Source organism: Balaenoptera borealis (genome assembly GCF_965194805.1).
Source record: "Balaenoptera borealis genome assembly, chromosome: 5".
Lineage (NCBI taxonomy): Eukaryota > Metazoa > Chordata > Mammalia > Artiodactyla > Balaenopteridae > Balaenoptera > Balaenoptera borealis.
The window spans coordinates 131,659,671-131,684,582 of record NC_138862.1 but is presented as its reverse complement, the minus strand read 5'-3'; the positions used below and the strand labels follow the sequence as shown (position 1 = coordinate 131,684,582).

At 47.0% G+C, this 24,912-nt stretch overlaps 3 long non-coding RNA genes across 3 annotated transcripts; 2 read left to right on the top strand and 1 right to left on the bottom strand.

The window, feature by feature from the left end:
- Positions 1 to 5,503, bottom strand: LOC309629118. Its single transcript, XR_014244850.1, has 3 exons — positions 4,473 to 5,503; positions 1,792 to 2,462; positions 1 to 123 (listed from the first exon to the last, which is right to left on the bottom strand). It is a non-coding gene; the product is annotated as an uncharacterized lncRNA (long non-coding RNA).
- LOC309629117 lies at positions 117 to 12,083 on the top strand. Its single transcript, XR_014244849.1, has 3 exons — positions 117 to 814; positions 3,378 to 4,219; positions 9,538 to 12,083. It is a non-coding gene; the product is annotated as an uncharacterized lncRNA (long non-coding RNA).
- A 1,055-nt stretch (positions 12,084 to 13,138) lies between these two features.
- On the top strand, positions 13,139 to 24,143 carry LOC309629133. The gene is made up of 2 exons (XR_014244876.1): positions 13,139 to 13,797; positions 20,766 to 24,143. It is a non-coding gene; the product is annotated as an uncharacterized lncRNA (long non-coding RNA).
- Positions 24,144 to 24,912: the final 769 nt, after the last annotated feature.

Sequence of the window (24,912 nt, the reverse complement as noted above, 5' to 3'; positions counted from 1 at the left end):
TTGAGAATTGTGATGAAAAGCGACATAGAGCATTGTGATGGCTAAGGTCATGGAGAACTGTGATGACCAGGGTCATGTAGCATTGTGATGACCCGGTCATGGAACATTGTGATGACAAGAATTCTGGAGCATTGTGAGGAAAAAGGCATGGAGCATTGTGATTATAGGGGATATGGAGCATTGTGATGACATGGGCAGGGAACACTGTGATGACAGGTGTTATGGAGCAATGTGATGACAAGAGTCATGGAGCATTGTGATGAGAGGGGCCTTGGAGAATTGTGATGACAAGCGTCATGGGGCATTGAGATGGCAGTGGTCATGGAGCATTATGATGAAAGGTGTTATGGAGCACTGTGATTACAGGGGCCATGGAGCATTGTGAATACAAAGGCCATGGAGCATTGAGATGACAGTGGTCATGGAGCATTGTGATGAAATTGGTAATGGATCATTGTGATGACAAGTGTCCTGGGACCCTGTGAAGACATGGTTCATGGAGCATTGTGATGACAATGGTCATGGCGAATTGTGATGACAATGTCATGGGGCATTGTGATGGCAGTGGTCATCTAGAAATGTGATTAAAGTTATTATGGAGCCCAGTAATGAGAGGGGCCATGGAGCCTTGTGATGACAAGTGTCATGGAGCAGGGTGATGAAACGGATATGGACCATTATAATGACAAGAGTTCTGGAGCCTTGTGATGACAAGGGCATGGAGCATTGTGATTACAGGGGCCATGGAGCAGTGTGATGACAAAGGCTTGGAGCACTGTGATGACAAGGGCCATGGAGCATTGTGATTACAGGGGTTATGGGGCATTGTGATGAGTGAGGTCATGGAGCATTGAGATGAAACAGGTCATGGAGCACTGTGATTACAGGGGCCATGGAGCATTGTGATGACAAAGTCCATGGAGCATTGTGATGACAGGTGTCATGGAGCATTGAGATGAAACGGGTCATGGACCATTACGATGACAGGGGTCATGGAGAATTGTGATGACAGTGGCCATGGGGAATTTGGATGAAAGGCATACTGGAGCATTGTGAGGAAATATTTCATGGAGCATTGTGATGACAAGGGCCATGGAGCATCGTGATGACAGGGGTCATGGGGCATTGTGCTGAAAGCGGTCATGGAGCATTGCGATGAAAAGCGCTATGGAGCATTGTGATGACAAGGGCCATGGAGCATTGTGAATACAAGGGCTATGGAGCCTTGTGATGACAAGGGTCATGGATCATTGTTTAAACAGGTATCATTGGGCATTGTGATGACAGCGGCATGGAGCATTTTTATGTAAGTTGCCATGGAGAATTGTGATGAAAGGGATCATGTGGATTTGTAATGACAAGGGCCATGGAGCATTGTGATGAAACAAATCTTGGAGTATTTTGATGAAAGTTGTCATGGAGCATTGCGAGGAAAAGCACCAAGGAACATTGTGATGATAAGGGCCATCGAGCATTGTGATGACAAGTGTCATGGAGCATTGTGATGACAGGTGTCATGGAGCATTGTGATGACAAATGCCATGGTGAATTGTGATGAGAGGTGGCATTGGGCATTGTGATGAAAGGGGTCATGGAGTACTGGGATGACAGGGGCCATGGAGCATTGTGATAAAAAGTGACATGGAGAATAGTGATGACAGGCGTCATAGAGCATTGTGATGACAAGTGCCATTTAGCATTTTGATGACAGGTGTCATCAGGCATTGTGTTGACAGGTGTCACAGAGCATTGTGATGACATGGGCCTTGGAGCATTGTGAAGACAAGATACATGGAGCATTGTGATGACACGGGCATGAAGCATGGTGATGACAACAGACCTGGAGCATTGTGATGACAAGGGCATGGAGCATTGTGATTACAGGAGACATGGAGCATTGTGATGACATTGGCAAGGATCATTGTGATTACAGGGATCATGGAGCATTGTGATGACAAGTGTCATGCAATATTGTGCTGACACAGATCATGGAGCATTTTGATGAGAGTGGTCTTGTAGCACAGTGATGAGAGACGTCATGGGGCATTATGGTGACAGTGGTCAAGGAGCATTGTGATGAAAGTGTTCATGGAGCAACGCGATTATCGGGACAATGGATCATTGTGAATACAAAGGCCATGGAGCATTGAGATAACAGAGTTCATGGAGCATTGTGATGAAAGTGGTCATGGATCACTGTGATGACAAGTGTCCTGGAACCTAGTGACGACACGGTTCATACAGCATTGAGATGACAAGGGCCAAGGCGAATTGTGATGACACGTGTCATGGGGCATTGTGATGACATTGGTCATCTTGCATTGTGATGACAGTGGTCATGTAGAATTTTGATTAAAGGTATCATGGAGCACTGTGATGACAAAGGCCAAGGAACATTTTGATGACAAGTGTCATTGAGCAATGGGATGACACGGGAATGGAGTATTATGATGACAAATGTTCTGGAACATTATGATGACAACGGCATGGAGCATTGTGATTACAGGGGCCATGGAATATTGTGATGACAACGGCATGGAGCATTGTGATGACAGGGGTCATTGAGCATTGCGATTACAAAGAACATGAGGCATTGTGATGACAGGGGCCTTGGAGCATTGTGATGACAATGGTCATCAAGCATTGTGATGACAGGGGTCATAGAGCATTGTGATGAGAAAGACCATGGAGCATGGTGATGACAGAGTCCATGGAACATTGTGACGACAAGGCCATGTACCATTGTGATTACAAGGGTCATGGAGCATTGTGATGACAAGGGCAGGGAATCTTGTGGTGACCGGGGTCATGGAGCATTTTGATGACAACTTTCATGGAACGTTGTGATGACAGGGGTCATGGAGCATTGTGTTGAAAGGGTACATGGAGCAGTGTGATTACAGGGTCCATGGAGCATTGTGAATACATAGGCCATGGAACAATGTGATGACAGGGGTCATGTAGCACTGTGATGACAGGGTCATGGAGCACTGTGATTACAGGGGTTATGGGGCACTGTGATGACAGGGGGCATGGAGCATTGTGATGAAAATTGTCCTGGAGCATTGTGATGACAGCGGTCACAGAGAATTGGGATGAAAGATATCATGCAGCATTGTGATGACAAAGGTCATGGATCATTTTGATGACAGGGCTCATGGAACATTCTGAGAACAAGGTTCATAAAGCATTTTGATGACAGGGGTCATGGAGCATTGTGTTGACACGGGCATGGAGCATTGTAGTGATAGGATATCTGGAGCATTGTGATGAAAAGGGGATGGAGCATTTTGATGACAGGGTTCAAGGAGCATTGTGCTGACAATGGCATGGAGCATTGTGATGAAAAGGTTACTGGAGCACTGTGAGGAAAGGAGTCATGGATCATTGTGATGACAGGGGTCATGGAGCTTTGTGATGACAAGGGTCATGGAGCATTGTGATGACACGGTCAAGGAACATTGCGATGACAAGAATTCTGGAGCATTGTGATGAAAGGGCATGCAGCATTGTGATTAAAGGTGACAAGGTGCATTGTGATGATATGGGCAGAGAACTTTGTGATGACAGGGGTCATGGAGCATTGTGATGTGAGGGGCCTTGGAGAATTGTGATGACAGGCGTCATGGGGCATTGAGATGGCAGTGATCATGGAGCATTATGATGAAAGGTGTTATGGAGCACTGTGATTACAGGGACCATGGAGCATTGTGAATACAAAGGCCATGGAGCATTGAGATGACAGTGGTCATGGAGCATTGTGATGAAATTGGTAATGGATCATTGTGATGACAAGTGTCCTGGGACCCTGTGATGACATGGTTAACGGAGCATTGTGATGACAATGGTCATGGCGAATTGTGATGACAATGTCATGGGGCATTGTGATGGCAGTGGTCATCTAGAAATGTGATTAAAGTTATTATGGAGCCCAGTAATGAGAGGGGCCATGGAGCCTTGTGATGACAAGTGTCATGGAGCATGGTGATGAAACGGATATGGAGCATTATACTGACAAGAGTTCTGGAGCCTTGTGATGACAAGGGCATGGAGCATTGTGATTACAGGGGTCATGGGGCATTGTGCTGAACACGGTCATGGAACATTGTGATGAAACAGGTCATGGAGCACTGTGATTACAGGGGCCATGGAGCATGGTGATGACAAAGGCCATGGAGCATTGTGATGACAGGTGTCATGGAGCATTGAGATGAAACGGGTCATGGACCATTACGATGACAGGGGTCATGGAGAATTGTGATGACAGTGGCCATGGGGAATTTGGATGAAAGGCGTACTGGAGCATTGTGAGGAAATGTTTCATGGAGCATTGTGATGACAAGGGCCATGGAGCATCGTGATGACAGGGGTCATGGGGCATTGTGCTGAAAGCGGTCATGGAGCATTGCGATGAAAAGCGCTATGGAGCATTGTGATGACAAGGGCCATGGAGCATTGTGAATACAAGGGACATGGAGCCTTGTGATGACAAGGGTCATGGATCATTGTTTAAACAGGTATCATTGGGCATTGTGAAGACAGGGGCATGGAGCATTTTTATGTAAGTTCTCATGGAGAATTGTGATGAAAGGGATCATGTGGATTTGTAATGACAAGGGCCATGGAGCATTGTGATGAAACAAATCTTGGAGTATTTTGATGAAAGTTGTCATGGAGCATTGCGAAGAAAAGCACCAAGGAACATTGTGATGATAAGGGCCATCGAGCATTGTGATGACAAGTGTCATGGAGCATTGTGATGACAGGTGTCATGGAGCATCGTGATGACAAATGCCATGGAGAATTGTGATGAGAGGTGGCATTGGGCATTGTGATGAAAGGGGTCATGGAGTACTGGGATTACAGGGGCCATGGAGCATTGTGATAACAAGTGACATGGAGAATAGTGATGACAGGTGTCATAGAGCATTGTGATGACAAGTGCCATTTAGCATTTTGATGACAGGTGTCATCAGGCATTGTGTTGACAGGGGTCACGGAGCATTGTGATGACAAAGGCCATAGAGCATTGTGATGACAGGGGTCATGGAGCATTGTGATGACATGGGCCATGGAGCATTGTGAAGACAATATTCATGGAGCATTGTGATGACACGGGCATGAAGCATGGTGATGACAACAGACCTGGAGCATTGTGATGACAAGGGCATGGAGCATTGTGATTACAGGAGACATGGAGCATTGTGATGACATTGGCAGGGATCATTGTGATTACAGGGATCATGGAGCATTGTGATGACAAGTGTCATGCAATATTGTGCTGACACAGATCATGGAGCATTTTGATGAGAGTGGCCTTGGAGCACAGTGATGAGAGACGTCATGGGGCATTATGGTGACAGTGGTCAAGGAGCATTGTGATGAAAGTGTTCATGGAGCAACGCGATTATCGGGACAATGGATCATTGTGAATACAAAGGCCATGGAGCATTGAGATAACAGAGTTCATGGAGCATTGTGCTGAAAGTGGTCATGGATCACTGTGATGACAAGTGACCTGGAACCTAGTGATGACACTGTTCATACAGCATTGAGATGACAAGGGCCAAGGCAAATTGTGATGACACGTGTCATGGGGCATTGTGATGACATTGGTCATCTTGCATTGTGATGACAGTGGTCATGTAGAATTTTGATTAAAGGTATCATGGAGCACTGTGATGACAAAGGCCAAGGAACATTTTGATGACAAGTGTCATTGAGCAATGGGATGACACGGGAATGGAGCATTATGATGACAAGTGTTCTGGAGCATTGTGATGACAAGGGCATGGAGAATTGTGATTACAGGGGTCATGGGGCATTGTGATGAGTGAGGTCATGTAGCATTGAGATGAAACAGGTCACGGAGCACTGTGATTACAGGGGCCATAGAGCATTGTGATGACAAAGGCCATGTAGCATTGTGATGACAGGTGTCATGGAGCATTGACATGAAACGGGTCATGGACCATTACGATGACAGGGGTCATGGAGAATTGTGATGACAGTGGCCATGGGGAATTTGGATGAAAGGCGTACTGGAGCATTGTGAGGAAATGTTTCATGGAGCATTGTGATGACAAGGGCCATGGAGCATCGTGATGACAGGGGTCATGGGGCATTGTGCTGAAAACGGTCATGGAGCATTGTGATGAAAAGCGCTATGGAGCATTGTGATGACAAGGGCCATGGAGCATTGTGAATACAAGGGCCATGGAGCCTTGTGATGACAAGGGTCATGGATCATTGTATAAACAGGTATCATTGGGCATTGTGATGACAGGGGCATGGAACATTTTTATGTAAGTTGCCATGGAGAATTGTGATGAAAGAGATCATGTGGATTTGTAATGACAAGGGCCATGGAGCATTGTGATGAAACAAATCTTGGAGTATTTTGATGAAAGTTTTCATGGAACATCGTGATGAAAAGTGCCTGGGAGCATTGTGACGATAAAGGCCATGGAGCATTTTGATGACAAGTGTCATGGAGCATTGTAATGAAAGGTTTCATTGTGCACTGTGATGACAAGGGGGATGGGGTATTGTGATGAAACTGGTCCTGGAGCATTGTGATAACAAAAGCCATGGAGCATTGTGATGACAGGCATCATGGAGCATTGTGAAGAAAGGGGCCATGGGGAATTGTAATGACAATAGAGAAATGTGATGAAAATGGTCAGCGAGCATAGTGATTAAAGTGGTCATTGAGAATTGTGATGAAAAGCGACATAGAGCATTGTGATGGCTAAGGTCATGGAGAACTGTGATGACAGGTGTCATGGAGCATTGACATGAAACGGGTCATGGACCATTACGATGACAGGGGTCATGGAGAATTGTGATGACAGTGGCCATGGGGAATTTGGATGAAAGGCGTACTGGAGCATTGTGAGGAAATGTTTCATGGAGCATTGTGATGACAAGGGCCATGGAGCATCGTGATGACAGGGGTCATGGGGCATTGTGCTGAAAACGGTCATGGAGCATTGTGATGAAAAGCGCTATGGAGCATTGTGATGACAAGGGCCATGGAGCATTGTGAATACAAGGGCCATGGAGCCTTGTGATGACAAGGGTCATGGATCATTGTATAAACAGGTATCATTGGGCATTGTGATGACAGGGGCATGGAGCATTTTTATGTAAGTTGCCATGGAGAATTGTGATGAAAGGGATCATGTGGATTTGTAATGACAAGGGCCATGGAGCATTGTGATGAAACAAATCTTGGAGTATTTTGATGAAAGTTGTCATGGAGCATTGCGATGAAAAGCACCAAGGAACATTGTGATGATAAGGGCCATCGAGCATTGTGATGACAAGTGTCATGGAACATTGTGATGACAGGTGTCATGGAGCATCGTGATGACAAATGCCATGGAGAATTGTGATGAGAGGTGGCATTGGGCATTGTGATGAAAGGGGTCATGGAGTACTGGGATTACAGGGGCCATGGAGCATTGTGATAACAAGTGACATGGAGAAGAGTGATGACAGGCGTCATAGAGCATTGTGATGACAAGTGCCATTTAGCATTTTGATGACAGGTGTCATCAGGCATTGTGTTGACAGGGGTCACGGAGCATTGTGATGACAAAGGCCATAGAGCATTGTGATGACAGGGGTCATGGAGCATTGTGATGACATGGGCCATGGAGCATTGTGAAGACAATATTCATGGAGCATTGTGATGACAGGGGCATGAAGCATGGTGATGACAACAGACCTGGAGCATTGTGATGACAAGGGCATGGAGCATTGTGATTACAGGAGACATGGAGCATTGTGATGACATTGGCAGGGATCATTGTGATTACAGGGATCATGGAGCATTGTGATGACAAGTGTCATGCAATATTGTGCTGACACAGATCATGGAGCATTTTGATGAGAGTGGCCTTGGAGCACAGTGATGAGAGACGTCATGGGGCATTATGGTGACAGTGGTCAAGGAGCATTGTGATGAAAGTGTTCATGGAGCAACGCGATTATCGGGACAATGGAGCATTGTGAATACAAAGGCCATGGAGCATTGAGATAACAGAGTTCATGGAGCATTGTGATGAAAATGGTCATGTATCACTGTGATGACAAATGATCTGGAACCTAGTGATGACACGGTTCATACAGCATTGAGATGACAAGGGCCAAGGCAAATTGTGATGACACGTGTCATGGGGCATTGTGATGACATTGGTCATCTTGCATTGTGATGACAGGGGTCATGTAGAATTTTGATTAAAGGTATGGAGCACTGTGATGACAAAGTTCAAGGAACATTTTGATGACAAGTGTCATTGAGCAATGGGATGACACTGGAATGGAGTACTGTGATGACAAGTGTTCTGGAGCATTGTGATGACAAGGGCATGGAGCATTGTGATTACAGGGGCCATGGAGCATTGTGATGACAACGGCATGGAGCATTGTGATGACACGGGCATGGAGCATTGTAATGATAGGATATCTGGAGCATTGTGATGAAAAGGGGATGGAGCATTTTGATGACATGGTCCAAGGAGCATTGTGCTGACAATGGCATGGAGCATTGTGATGCAAAGGGTACTGGAGCACTGTGAGGAAAGGAGTCATGGATCATTGTGATGACAGGGGTCATGGAGCTTTGTGATGACAAGGGTCATGGAGCATTGTGATGACACGGTCAAGGAACATTGCGATGACAAGAATTCTGGAGCATTGTGATGAAAGGGCATGGAGCATTGTGATGAAAGGTGACAAGGAGCATTGTGATGATATGGGCAGAGAACTTTGTGATGACAGGGGTCATGGAGCATTGTGATGAAAAGTGTCATGGAACATTGTGCTGACAGGGATCATGGAACTTTTTGGTAAGAGAGGCCTTGGAGATTTGTGATGGCAGGCGTCATGGAGCATTGTGATGAAAGGAGTCATGGAACACTGTGATTACAGGGGCCATGGAGCATTGTGAATACAAATGCTATGGAGCATTGAGATGACAGGGTTCATGGAGTATTGTGATGAAAGTGATCATGGATCATTGTGATAACAAGTGTCCTGGAACCTTGTGATGACACGGTTCATGGAGCATTGTGATGTCAAGGACCATGGCGAATTGTGATGACATCTGTCATGGGGCATTGTGATGACAGTGGTCATCTAGAATTGTGATGACAGTGGTCATGTAGAATTTTGATTAAAGGTATCATGGAGCACTGTGATGACAAAGGCCAAGGAACATTTTGATGACAAGTGTCATTGAGCAATGGGATGACACGGGAATGGAGTATTATGATGACAAATGTTCTGGAACATTGTGATGACAGCGGCATGGAGCATTTTGATTACAGGGGCCATGGAGCATTGTGATGACAATGGCATGCAGAATTGTGATGACAGGGGTCATTGAGCATTGTGATTACAAAGACCATGAGGCATTGTGATGACAGGGAACTTGGAGCATTGTGATGACAATGATCATACAGCATTGTGATGACAGGGGTCATAGAGCATTGTGATGAGAAAGACCATGGAGCATGGTGATGACAGAAGCCATGGAACATTGTGATGACAAGGCCATGTACCATTGTGATTACAAGGGTCATGGAGCATTGTGATGACAAGGGCAGGGAACCTTGTGGTGACTGGGGTCATTGAGCATTTTGATGACAACTTTCATGGAACGTTTTGATGACAGGGGTCATGGAGCATTGTGTTGAAAGGGAACATGGAGCAGTGTGATCACAGGGGCCATGGAGCATTGTGAATACATAGGCCATGGAACAATGTGATGACAGGGGTCATGTAGCATTGTGATGACAGGGTCATGGAGCATTGTGATTACAGGGGTTATGGGGCACTGAGATGACAGGGGGCATGGAGCATTGTGATGAAAATTGTCCTGGAGCAGTGTGATGACAGCGGTCACAGAGAATTGGGATGAAAGGTATCATGCAGCATTGTGATGACAACGGTTATGGAACATTCTGAGAACAAGGTTCATAAAGCATTTTGATGACAGGGGTCATGGAGCATTGTGTTGACACGGGCATGGAGCATTGTAGTGATAGGATATCTGGAGCATTGTGATGAAAAGGGGATGGAGCATTTTGATGACAGGGTCCAAGGAGCATTGTGCTGACAATGGCATGGAGCATTGTGATGAAAAGGTTACTGGAGCACTGTGAGGAAAGGAGTCATGGATAATTGTTATGACAGGGGTTATGGAGCTTTGTGATGATAAGGGTCATGGAGCATTGTGATGACTCGGTCAAGGAACATTGTGATGACAAGAATTCTGGAGCATTGTGATGAAAGGGCATGGAGCATTGTGATTAAAGGTGATAAGGAGCATTGTGATGATATGGGCAGAGAACTTTGTGATGACAGGGGTCATGGAGCATTGTGATGGAAAGTGTCATGGAACATTGTGCTGACAGGGATCATGGAGCTTTTTGGTAAGAGAGGCCTTGGAGATTTGTGATGGCAGGCGTCATGGGGCATTGTGATGGCAGCAGTCTTGCGGCACTGTGATGAAAGGGGTCATGGAGCACTGTGATTACAGGGGCCATGGAGCATTGTGAATGCAAAGGCTATGGAGCATTGAGATGACAGGGTTCATGGAGCATTGTGATGAAAGTGATCATGGATCATTGTGATGACTAGTGTCCTGGAACCTTGTGATGACACGGTTCATGGAGCATTGTGATGACAAAGACCATGGCGAATTGTGATGACATCTGTCATGGGGCATTGTGATGACAGTGGTCATGTAGAATTGTGATGAAAGGTATCATGGAGCACTGTGATGACAGGAGCCTTGGAACATTGTGATGACAAAGGCCATGGAGCATTGTGATGACAAGTGTCATGGGGCATTTTGATGACAGTTGCATGGAGCATTATGATGACAAGAGTTCTGGAGCATTTTGATGACAAGGGCATGGAGCATTGTGATGACAGGGGCCAATGAACATTGTGAAGACAAATGCCATGGAGCATTGTGATGACAAGTGTCATGGGGCATTTTGATGACATTGGCATGGAGCATTATGATGACAAGAGTTCTGGAGCATTTTGATGAGAAGGGCATGGAGCATTGAGATGAGAGTGCCCATGGAGCATTGTGATGAAAAGGACAGGGAACATTGTGATGACTGGGTTCATGGAGCATTGTGATGAAAGGGGCCATGGAGCATTGAGATGACAGGCGTCATGAGGCATGGTGATGACAGTGGTCATGGAGCATTGTGATGAAAGTGATCATGGAGCAATATGATAACAGGGGCCATGGAGCTTTGTGATGACTGGTGTATTGGAGCATTGTGATGAAAGGAGTCATGGATCATTGTGATGACATGTGTCCTGGAACACTGTGATGACACGGTTCATCGAGTATTGTGATGACAAGGGTCATAGCGAATTGTGATGACAGGTGTCATGGGGCATTGTGATGATATTGATCATCTAGGAATTGTGATGAAAGGTATCATGGAGCACTGTGATGACTGGGGGCATGAAGCATTGTTATGAAAATTGTCCTGGATTATTGTGATGACAACAGTCATGGAGAATTGTGATGACAGGGATTATGCAGCATTGTGTTGACAAGGGTATGGACTATTGTGATGACAATGGTCATGGAGCAATGTGATGAAAGTTTTCATGGAACATCGTGATGAAAAGTGCCTGGGAGCATTGTGATGATAAAGGCCATGGAGCATTGTGGTGACAAGTGTCATGGAGCATTGTAATGAAAGCTTTCATTGTGCACTGTGATGAAACTGGTCCTGGTGCATTGTGATAACAAAAGCCATGGAGCATTGTGATGACAGGCATCATGGAGCATTGTGAAGAAAGGAGCCATGGGGAATTGTAATGACAATAGAGAAATGTGATGAAAATGGTCAGCGAGCATAGTGATTAAAGTGGTCATTGAGAATTGTGATGAAAAGCGACATAGAGCATTGTGATGAGAAAGGTCATGGAGAACTGTGATGACCAGGGTCATGTAGCATTGTGATGACACGGTCATGGAACATTGTGATGACAAGAATTCTGGAGCATTGTGATGACAAGGGCCATGGAGCATTGTGATGCCATGGTCATTTATCATTGTGATGACAAGAATTCTGGAGCATTGTGAGGAAAAACGCATGGAGCATTGTGATTATAGGGGACATGGAGCATTGTGATGACATGGGCAGGGAACACTGTGATGATAGGTGTTATGGAGCAATGTGATGCCAAGTGTCATGGAGCATTTTGATGAGAGGGGCCTTGGAGAATTGTGATGACAGGCCTCATGGGGCATTGAGATGTTAGTGGTCATGGAGCATTAGGATGAAAGTTGTTATGGAGCACTGTGATTACAGGGGCCATGGAGCATTGTGAATACAAAGGCCATGGAGCATTGAGATGACAGTGGTCATGGAGCATTGTGATGAAAGTGGTTATGGATCATTGTGATGACAAGTGTCCTGGGACCCTGTGATGACATGGTTCATGGAGCATTGTGATGACAATGGTCATGGCGAATTGTGAGGACAATGTCATGGGGCATTGTGATGGCAGTGGTCATCTAGAAATGTGATTAAAGTTATTATGGAGCACAGTAATGAGAGGGGGAGCATTGTGATGACAAGTGTCATGGAGCATTGTGATGACAGGTGTCATGGAGCATCGTGAGGACAAATGCCATGGAGAATTGTGATGAGAGGTGGCATTGGGCATTATGATGAAAGGGGTCATGGAGTACTGGGATTACAGGGGCCATGGAACATTGTGATGACAAAGGCCATGGAGCATTGTGATGACAAGTGTCATGCAATATTGTGCTGACACAGATCATGGAGCATTTTGATGAGAGTGGCCTTGGAGCACAGTCATGGGAGACATCATGGGGCATTATGGTGACAGTGGTCAAGGAGCATTGTGATGAAAGTGTTCATGGAGCAACGCGATTATCGGGACAATGGAGCACTGTGAATACAAAGGCCATGGAGCATTGAGAAAACAGAGTTCATGGAGCATTGTGATGAAAGTGGTCATGGATCACTGTAATGACAAGTGTCCTGGAACCTAGTGATGACACGGTTCATACAGCATTGAGATGACAAGTGCCAAGGCAAATTGTGATGACACGTGTCATGGGGCATTGTGATGACATTGGTCATCTTGCATTGTGATGACAGTGGTCACGTAGAATTTTGATTAAAGGTATCATGGAGCACTGTGATGACAAAGGCCAAGGAACATTTTGATGACAAGTGTCATTGAGCAATGGGATGACACGTGAATGGAGTATTATGATGACAAGTGTTCTGGAGCATTGTGATGACAAGGGCATGGAGCATTGTGATTGCAGGGGCCATGGAGCATTGTGATGACAACAGCATGGAGCATTGTGATGACAGGGGTCATTGAGCATTGTGATTACAAAGACCATGAGGCATTGTGATGACAGGGGCCTTGGAGCATTGTGATGACAATGGTCATCCAGCATTGTGATGACAGGGGTCAGAGAGCATTGTGATGAGAAAGACCATGGAGCATGGTGATGACAGAGGCCATGGAACATTCTGATGAAAAGGCCATGTACCATTGTGATTACAAGGGTCATGGAGCATTGTGATGAAAGGGCAGGGAACCTTGTGGTGACAGGGTCATGGAGCATTTTGTTGACAACTTTCATGGAACGTTGTGATGACAGGGGTCATGGAGCATTGTGTTGAAAGGGAACATGGAGCAGTGTGATTACAGGGTCCATGGAGCATTGTGAATACATAGGCCATGGAACAATGTGATGACAGGGTTCATGTAGCATTGTGATGACAGGGTCATGGAGCATTGTGATTACAGTGGTTATGGGGCACTGTGATGACAGGGGGCATGGAGCATTGTGATGAAAATTGTCCTGGAGCATTGTGATGACAGCGGTCACAGAGAATTGGGATGAAATGTATCATGCCGCTTTGTGATCACAACGGTCATGGATCATTTTAATGACAGGGGTCATGGAACATTCTGATAACAAGGTTCATAAAGCATTTTGATGACAGGGGTCATGGAGCATTGTGTTGACACGGGTATGGAGCATTGTAGTGATAGGATATCTGGAGCATTGTGATGAAAAGGGGATGGAGCATTTTGATGACAGGGTCCAAGGAGCATTGTGCTGACAATGGCATGGATCATTGTGATGAAAAGGGTACTGGATCACTGTGAGGAAAGGAGTCATGGATCATTGTGATGACAGCTGTCATGGAGCTTTGTGATGACAAGGGTCTTGGAGGATTGTGATGACACGGTCAAGGAACATTGCGATGACAAGTATTCTGGAGCATTGTGATGAAAGACCATGGAGCATTGTGATAAAAGGTGACAAGGAGCATTGTGATGATATGGGCAGAGAACTTTGTGGTGACAGGGGTCATGGAGCATTGTGATGAAAAGTATCATGGAACATTGTGCTGACAAGGATCATGGAGCTTTTTGGTAAGAGAGGCCTTGGAGATTTGTGATGGCAGGCTTCATGGGGCATTGTGATGACAGGGGTTATGGAGCATTGTGATGACAGTTGTCATGGTCAGCGTCAGGGCTTACTTTGGGAAAGTTTCAGGACCTTGGTAAGACATGGGTCAGGCTATTAGCTCAGGATAATATCAGGTGTTCAGATATTGACGGCAGCAGGGCCTTAGTTAGAGGCAGTGTCAGGGCCTAAGTTAGGACTAGCATCAGAGCCTTTGTTAGGTACAGTGTCAGTGACTGAGTTAGGTGTAGTGTCAGAGCCTTAGTTAGGGACAGTGTCAGGGCCTGCATTAGGACGAGCCTCCAGGCCTCAGTTAGGGACAGGTTCATGGCCTCGGACCTAAATTTAAGGCCTCATTTAGGGACAGAATCAGGGATTTAGCTAGCATAAGGGGATCTACAGCTGAAAGCAACCTGAACACCACCACAAGCAGATGCAGAAGTGAACCATGCACGCTCCTATGAAGGAATATTCCACAGCAGTTGAGTACATTTTGTTTAACGTTAGTAACACTATAAAAATTATGTTTTGAAGAAAACTATATTCAGAAGATGAAAGAATCTCGTTCTAAAGAATCTCTTTAGCTAATCTCGACATTAGCTAAAGAGAAGGTTAGGTTAAGGTCTAGGGAGAGTGTCAGGAAATGACCTAGGGATAGTGTCAAGACCTTAGTTACTTAGCACATCAGGACCTAATTTAGGAGCACTGAGTGTCAGGGCTTCGGGTAGGAACAGCGTCAGAGCCTGACTTAGGGAGTGGGACAGGGCCTGAGTGAGGCCTAGCGTCAGGGCCTTAGCGAGAGACAGTGTCAGGGCATGACTTAGGAGCAGCATAAGAGCCACGGTAGGATCAGCCTCAGGGGCTATGTTAAAGATATTATCAGGGCCTCTGTTAGGGACAGCCTCAAGGCCTCACTTAGAGACAGCATCAGGGCTTCCTTAGGGACAGTTTCAGGACCTTGGTAAGAGATGGGTCAAGAAATTAGCTCAGGATAGTGTCAGGACTTTAGATATTGACGGCAGCAGGGCCTTAGTTAGGGACAGTGTCAGGCCCTGAATTAGGACGAACATCGAGGCCTTAGGTACGGACAGGGTCACAGCCTCGAGAGTAATTTTAGGCCCTTAGTTAAGGACAGCAGCAGGGCTGTAGTTAGCATAAGAGGTACGACATTTGCTAGGGACAGGGTCAGGTTAGGGTCTAGGGATAGTGTCAGGAAAGGACCTAAGCATAGTGTCAAAACCTTAGTTACTGAGACTCTCAGATCCTTATTTAGAACCAGTGTCAGGGCTTCAGGTAGGGACAGCATCAGAGCCTGACTTAGGGAGAGCGACAGGGCCTGAGTGAGGCCTAGCGTCAGGCCCTTAGCTGAGGACACTGTCAGGGCATGACTTAGGAACAGAATCAGCGCCTCTGTTGGATCAGCCTTAGCGTCTTTGTTACAGATACGATCAGGGCCTGACTTAGTCACAGCTTCAAGGCCTCAGTTAGGGAAAGCTTCAGGGCCTGAGTTAGGGACAGCCTCAGTTCTTAACACAGGGACAGCGACAGGGCTTTCTTAGGGACAGTGTCAGGACCTTGGTTAGAAATATGTCAGGATATTAACTCAGGCTAGTGTCCAGTTTTGAGTTATTGCTGACAGCAGGGTCTATATTAGGGGCAAATTCTGAGCCTTACTTAGAGACAGTGTCAGGGCCTGAGTTAGGACTAGCATCAGAGCCCTTGTAAAGTACAGTGTCAGGGACTGAGTTAGGTGTAATGTCAGGGCTTTAGTTAGGGACAGTGTCAGCGCCTCAGTTAGGATGAGCCTCCAACCTCAGTTAGGGACAGGTTGACGGCCTCGGGACTAATTTCAGGCTCTTAGTTAGAGACAGCATCAGGGATTTAGTTAGCATAAGAGGCTCGACAATAGCTAAAGACAAGTTTAGGTTAAGATCTAGGGATAGTGTCAGGAAATGACCTAGGGATAGTGTCAAGACCATAGCTAATTAGAGCATCAGTGCCTAATTTAGGCCCAGTGTCAGGGCTTCAGGTAGGGACAGAGACTTAGCCTGACTTAGGGAGAGCGACAGGGCCTGAGTGATGCCTAGAGTCAGGGCCTTAGCTACGGACAGCGTAAAGGCATGACATAGGATCGACATAAGGATCTCTGTAAGATCAGCATTAGAGTTTAGTTAAAGATATTATCAGGACCTCTGTGAGGGACAGCCTCAGGGCCTCACTTAGGGACAGTGTCAGGGCTAAGGTTGGGAGAGTTTCAGGACCTTGGTAAGACATGGGTCAGGATATTAGCTCAGGATAATGTCAGGACTTTAGATATTGATGGTAGCAGCGCCTACGTTAGGGAAAGTTTCAAGGCGTTAGTTAGGAGTAGCAGGCCTCTGATAGGTCCAGTGTCAGATCCTCAGTTAGCAAAAGTGTTAGGGCCTTAGTTAGGGACTGTGTCAGGGCCGGATGTAGGGCGAGCATCTAGGCCTTAGTTCGGGACAGTTTCATGGTCTTGGGACTAAATTCAGTGCCTGAGGTAGGCACAGCCTAAGGGCTTCAGTTAGCATAAGAGGCAGGACATTAGCTAGTGACCGTGTCAGTTTAACATCTAGGGATAGTGTCAGGAAATGACCTAAGGATAGTGTGAAGACCTTTGTTACGGAGACTCTCAGGGCCTTATTCAGAACCAGTGTTAGGGCTTCAGGTAGGGACAGCATCAGAGCCTGACTTAGGGAGAGCGTTAGGATCTGAGTGAGGCCTAGCATCAGACACTTAGTGGGGGACACTATCGGGGCATGACTTAGGAGCAGCATCAGGCCCTCTGTTGGATCAGCCTTAGGGTCTTAGTTAAAGACATGATCAGGGTCTGAGTTAGTCACAGCATCAAGGCCTGAGTTAGTTAGGGAAAGCTTCAGGGCCTCACTTAGGGACAGCGTCAGGGCTTACTTTGGGACAGTTTCAGGACCTTGCTAAGACATGGGTCAGGTTATTAGCTCCGGAAAATGTCAGGACTTTAGATGTTGATGGCAGCAGCCGTTAGTTAGAGACAGTGTCAGGCCCTGAGTTACGACTAGCATCAGAGCCTTTGTTAGATACAATGTACGGGACTGAATTAGGAGTAGAGTCAGGGCCTTAGTTAGTGACAGTGTCAGGGTCTGACTTAGGGAGAGCGACAGGGCCTGAGTGAGGCCTAGTGTCAGGCCCTTAGCTGGGCACACTGTCAGGGCATAACTTTGGAGCAGCATCAGCGTCTTTGCTGGATCAGCATTAAGGTCTTCGTTAGGTACATGATCAGGGCCTGAATTAGTCACAGCTTCAAGGCTTCAGTTAAGGAAAGCTTCAGGGCCTGAGTTAGGGGCAGCCTCAGGTCTTCACTTAGGGACAGCGTCAGGGCTTACTTTGGGACAGTTTCAGGACCTTGGTAAGACATGGGTCAGGTTATTAGCTCCGGATAATGTCAGGACTTTTGATAGTGATTGCAGCAGGGCCTTAGTTACAGACGGTTTCAGAGCCTGAGTTAGGCCTAGCATCAGGGACTTTGTCAGGTACAGTGTAAGGGACTGAGTTAGGAGTAGTGTCAGGGCCTTGCTTAGGGACAGTGTCAGGGTCTGATTTAGGTGTACTGTCTGAGACCTAGTTAGGGACAGTGCTAGGGCCTGAGTTAGGATTAGTGTCAAGGCCTTATTTAGGACCAATTTCAGGGCCTTAGTTTGGACTAGCATCAGAGCCATTGTTAGGAATCGTATGAGGGCCTGAGTTAGGCATACTATCAGGGCCTTAGTTAGGGACAGTTTTAGGGCCTGAGTTAGGATTAGTGTCAAGGCCTTATTTAGGACCAATTTTAGGGCTTTAGTTTGGACTAGCAACAAAGCCTTTGTTAGGTATCATGTCGGGGCCTCAGTTAGGTGTAGTGTCAGGGCCATTGTTAGGGACAGTATCAGGGCCTGACTTAGGAGAAGTTCAGGACCTTAGCCAGGGAAAGTGTCAGGGCCTTAGTTAGGGACATTATCAGGGCCTGAATTAGCAGTAGTGTCCACAGTCCTTAGTGAGGGGAGTAAGGAGTAAGTCAGGACTCAGACCCTGACACTGTTCTTAAATAAGGCCCTGACATTACCTGTAACACAGGTCCTGATCTGATTCCTATCATAGGCGCTGATGTTGGACTTAACTAAGGCCCTGACACTGGTCCTAACTAAAGCTGTAACACTACTCTTAACTCAGGCCCTGGCACAGTCCCTAACAAAGGCCTGCCACTACCCCCAACTCTAGCACTGAGAGTGTCCCTAACTACGGCCATCACACTACTCCTAACTCAGGCACTGACGCTGTCCCTAAGTAAGGCCCTGACACTACTCCCAATGCAGGCACTGACGCTATCCCTAACTAAGGCTCTGACACTACTCCCAACACAGGCATTGACACTGTCCCTATCTAAGGCCCTCACACTACTACTTACTTAGGCACTGACACGCTTCCTAACTAAGGCCCTGAGACTACTTCTACCTCAGACCCTGACACGGTCCCTAACGAAGGGCCTGATACTACTCCCAACACAGGCACTGACACTCTCCCTAACTAAGGCCTTGACACTACTTTTAACTCATGCCCTGATGCTGTCCCCAAAAAAGACCCTGAGACTCTTCCCAACTCAGGCACTGACACTCTCCCTAACTAAGACCCTGACGCTACTCCCATCGCAGCCACTGACACTGTCCCTAATGCCCTGAAACTACTTCCAACTCAGGCACTGACACTGTCCCTAACTAGGCCCTGACACTACTCCCAACTCAGGCACTGACACTGTCCCTAACTAAGGCCCTGACATAACTCCCAACTCCGGCACTGACACTTTCTCTAACTAAGGCCCTGAAACTACTCACAACTCAGGCCCTGACACTGTTCCTAACTACCGGTCTCAGACTACTCCTAACTTAGGCCCTGACACTATTCCTAACACAGTCACTGACACTGTCCCTAACTAAGGTCCTGAGACTATTCCTAACTCAGACCCTGACACTGTCCATCACTTAGGCCATGTCACTACTCCCAACTCAGGCACTGACGCTGTTCCTAACTAAGGGTCTGACACTACTCCAAACTGAGACACTGACACTCTTCCAAATTAAGGCCTTGACACTACTCTTCACTCAGGCCCTGACACTGTCCATTATCAAGACCCTGACAAAAATCCCAACTTAGGCACTGACAATGTCCGTAACTAAGGCCCTGACACTATTCCCATCTCAGCCACTGACACTGTCCCTAACTATGGCCCTGACACTACTCCCAACGCAAGCACTGGTGCTATCCCTAACTAAGGCACTGGCACTACTCCCAACTCAGCCTGGCGCTGTCCATAACTAAGGCTCTGACACTACTCCCAATTCAGGCAATGACAGTGTCCCTAACTGAGGCAATGATACTACTCCCAACTCAAGCACTAAGGCTCTGGATCATTGTGATGACAAGCGCCATGGAGCACTGTGATGACAAGGGTCATGGAGAATTGTGATGACGGGTCATGGAGAATTGTGGTGACAAGGGCCATGGAGCATTTTGATTACATGGGTCATGGGGCATTGTGATGAAAGTGGTCATGGAGCATTTTGATTACATGGGTCATGGGGCATTGAGATGAAAGTGGTCATGGAGCATTGTGATTACATGGGTCATGGAGCATTGTGATTACATGGGTCATGGGGCATTGAGATGAAAGTGGTCATGGAGCATTGTGATTACATGGGTCATGGGGCATTGAGATGAAAGTGGTCATGGAGCATTTTGATTACATGGGTCATGGGGCATTGTGATGAAAGTGGTCATGGAGCATTTTGATTACATGGGTCATGGAGCATTGAGATGAAAGTGGTCATGGAGCATTGTGATTACATGGGTCATGGGGCATTGAGATGAAAGTGGTCATGGAGCATTGTGATTACATGGGTCATGGGCCATTGTGATGAAAGTGGTCATGGAGCATTGTGATATAAAGTGCTATGGAGCATTGGTATGACAGGGGTCATGGAGCATAGTGATGACAAATGCGTGGAGATTTGTGATGACGAGGACCATGGAGCATTGAGATTATAAGGATCATGCAGCATTGTGATGACAGGGGCCATGGAGCATTTTAATGACAAGGGACATGGAGCATTGTGATGACAGCGGTCATGGAGCATTGTGGTGACCAGCGGCATGGAGCATTGTGAAGAAAGGGGTACTGTAACATTGTGATGAAAGGGTCAAGGAGCATTTTGATTCCAAGGTTCATGGAGCATTGTGATGACAAGGGCCATGGAGCATTGTGATGACAGGGCTCATGTGGCATTATGATGACAGTGGTCCTGGAGCAACGTGATGAACGTTGTCATGGAGCACTGTGATTACAGAGGCCATGGAGAATTGTGATGACAAAGGCCAGGGAACATTGTGATGTCAGGGGTCATGGAGCATTGTGATGAATACGGACCTGGAGCATTGTGATGAAAGGGGTCATGGCTCATTGTGATGACAGGGGGCCTGGAACATTGTGATGACAGGGGTCACGGGGCATTGTGATGACAAGGGCCATGGAACATTTTGATGACAGTGGTCATATGGCATTTTAAATGACAGGGGCCATGAAGCATTGTGATGACAAGAGTCATGGAGACTTGTGATGACAGGGGGCATGGAGCTTTGTGATTTCACAGGCATGTAGCATTTTAGACAAGGGTCATGGAGCATTGTGATGAAAGGGGTCATGGAGCATTGTGATGATACGGGCATGGAGCATTGTGATGACAATGGCATGTAGCATTGCGATGACAAAAGTCATGGAGCACTGTGATGACAGGGGTTATGGAGCATGGTGATGACAGGGGCGTGGAGCATTGTGATGACAGTGGTCATGGAACATTGTGACGATAAGGGCATCGAGCCGAGTTAGGGACAGTCTAGCGGCCTTGGGACTAAATTCAGTGCCTGAATTAGGCACAGCATAAGGGCTGTAGTTAGCATAAGAGGTAGGACATTAGCTCGGGACAGGGGTAGGGTAAAGGCTTGGAATCGTGTCAGGAAATCACCTAAGGATAGTGTGAAGACCTTTGTTACTGAGACTCTCAGGGACTTATTCAGAAGCAGTGTTAGGGCTTCAGGTAGGGACAGCATCAGGGCCTGACTTAGGGAGAGCGACAGGGCCTGAGTGAGGCCTAATGTCAGGCCCTTAGCTGGGGACACTGTCAGGGAATGACTTAGGAGCAGCATCAGTGCCTTTGTTGGATCAGCTTTCGGTTCTTAGTTAAAGACATGACCGGAGCCCTAGTTAGTCACAGCGTCAAGGCCTCAGTTAGGGAAAGCTTCAGGGTCTGAGTTACAGACAGCCTCAGGTCTTCACTTAAAGACAGCGACAGGGCTTTCTTAGGGACAGTGTCAGGACCTTGGTTAGAAAGGAGTCAGGATATTAGCTCAGGAGAGTGTCAGGATTTTAGTTATTGCTGGCAGCAGGGCCTATATTAAGGACAGATTCCGGGCCTTTGTTAGATTCAGTGTCATGGCCTTAGTTAGGAGTAGTCAGGGCCTTAGTTAGGGAGAGCATTAGGGTTTCAGTTAGCATAAGATGCAGGAGATTATCTCGGGACAGAGTCAGGTTCTAGGCCAGAGATAGTGACAGGAAATGACCAAGGGATAACGAGAAGACCTTAGTTATTGAGAACATCAGGGCCTTAGTTAGCAGCAGCATGAGCACCTTAATCAGGATCGGCGCCAGGGCTTGATGTATGGACAGCATCAGAGCCTAACTAAGGTACAGCAACAGGGCCTAAGTGAGGCCTATCTTTAGGGCCTGAGTAAGGGACAGTATCAGGGCATGACTTAGGAGCAGCATAAAGGCCTCTGTAGGATCAGCATTAGGGTCTTCGTTAAAGCTATTATCAGGGCCTCCATTAGGGATAGCCTCAAGGCCTCACTTAGGGACAGCGTCAGGGCTTACTTTGGGAAAGTTTCAGGACCTTGGTAAGACATGGGTCAGGATATTAGCTCAGGATAATGTCAGGACTTTAGATATTGATGGTAGCAGCGCCTACGTTAGGGAAAGTTTCAAGGCGTTAGTTAGGAGTAGCAGGCCTCTGATAGGTCCAGTGTCAGATCCTCAGTTAGCAAAAGTGTTAGGGCCTTAGTTAGGGACTGTGTCAGGGCCGGATGTAGGGCGAGCATCTAGGCCTTAGTTCGGGACAGTTTCATGGTCTTGGGACTAAATTCAGTGCCTGAGGTAGGCACAGCCTAAGGGCTTCAGTTAGCATAAGAGGCAGGACATTAGCTAGTGACCGTGTCAGTTTAACATCTAGGGATAGTGTCAGGAAATGACCTAAGGATAGTGTGAAGACCTTTGTTACGGAGACTCTCAGGGCCTTATTCAGAACCAGTGTTAGGGCTTCAGGTAGGGACAGCATCAGAGCCTGACTTAGGGAGAGCGTTAGGATCTGAGTGAGGCCTAGCATCAGACACTTAGTGGGGGACACTATCGGGGCATGACTTAGGAGCAGCATCAGGGCCTCTGTTGGATCAGCCTTAGGGTCTTAGTTAAAGACATGATCAGGGTCTGAGTTAGTCACAGCATCAAGGCCTGAGTTAGTTAGGGAAAGCTTCAGGGCCTCACTTAGGGACAGCGTCAGGGCTTACTTTGGGACAGTTTCAGGACCTTGCTAAGACATGGGTCAGGTTATTAGCTCCGGAAAATGTCAGGACTTTAGATGTTGATGGCAGCAGCCGTTAGTTAGAGACAGTGTCAGGCCCTGAGTTACGACTAGCATCAGAGCCTTTGTTAGATACAATGTACGGGACTGAATTAGGAGTAGAGTCAGGGCCTTAGTTAGTGACAGTGTCAGGGTCTGACTTAGGGAGAGCGACAGGGCCTGAGTGAGGCCTAGCGTCAGGCCCTTAGCTGGGCACACTGTCAGGGCATAACTTTGGAGCAGCATCAGCGTCTTTGCTGGATCAGCATTAAGGTCTTCGTTAGGTACATGATCAGGGCCTGAATTAGTCACAGCTTCAAGGCTTCAGTTAAGGAAAGCTTCAGGGCCTGAGTTAGGGACAGCCTCAGGTCTTCACTTAGGGACAGCGTCAGGGCTTACTTTGGGACAGTTTCAGGACCTTGGAAAGACATAGGTCAGGATATTAGCTCAGGATAATGTCAGGACTTTTGATAGTGATGGCAGCAGGGCCTTAGTTACAGACGGTTTCAGAGCCTGAGTTAGGCCTAGCATCAGGGACTTTGTCAGGTACAGTGTAAGGGACTGAGTTAGGAGTAGTGTCAGGGCCTTGCTTAGGGACAGTGTCAGGGTCTGATTTAGGTGTACTGTCTGAGACCTAGTTAGGGACAGTGCTAGGGCCTGAGTTAGGATTAGTGTCAAGGCCTTATTTAGGACCAATTTCAGGGCCTTAGTTTGGACTAGCATCAGAGCCATTGTTAGGAATCGTATGAGGGCCTGAGTTAGGCATACTATCAGGGCCTTAGTTAGGGACAGTTTTAGGGCCTGAGTTAGGATTAGTGTCAAGGCCTTATTTAGGACCAATTTTAGGGCTTTAGTTTGGACTAGCAACAAAGCCTTTGTTAGGTATCATGTCGGGGCCTCAGTTAGGTGTAGTGTCAGGGCCATTGTTAGGGACAGTATCAGGGCCTGACTTAGGAGAAGTTCAGGACCTTAGCCAGGGAAAGTGTCAGGGCCTTAGTTAGGGACATTATCAGGGCCTGAATTAGCAGTAGTGTCCACAGTCCTTAGTGAGGGGAGTAAGGAGTAAGTCAGGACTCAGACCCTGACACTGTTCTTAAATAAGGCCCTGACATTACCTGTAACACAGGTCCTGATCTGATTCCTATCATAGGCGCTGATGTTGGACTTAACTAAGGCCCTGACACTGGTCCTAACTAAAGCTGTGACACTACTCTTAACTCAGGCCCTGACACTGTCCCTAACAAAGCCTCTGACACTACTCCTAAATCAGGCCCTGACACTGTCCCTAACTAAGGCCCTGACATACACCTAACTCAGGCCCTGACACTGTCTCTAACTAAGGCCCTGATACTACTCCAAACTCAGCACTGACACTGTCACTAACTAAGGCCCTGACACTATTCATAGCTCACGCCCTAACACAACTCCTAAATCATGCCCTGACAATGTCCCTAACTAAGGCCCTGACACTACTCCTATCTCAAGCAATGACACTGTCCCTAACTTAGGCCTTGACACTACTCCCAAACTAGGCACTGACATTGTCCCTAACTAAGGCCTTGACATGACTCTCAACTCAGGCACTAACACTGTCCCTAACTAAGGACTTGACACTACTCTTAACTCAGGCCCTGGCACAGTCCCTAACAAAGGCCTGCCACTACCCCCAACTCTAGCACTGAGAGTGTCCCTAACTACGGC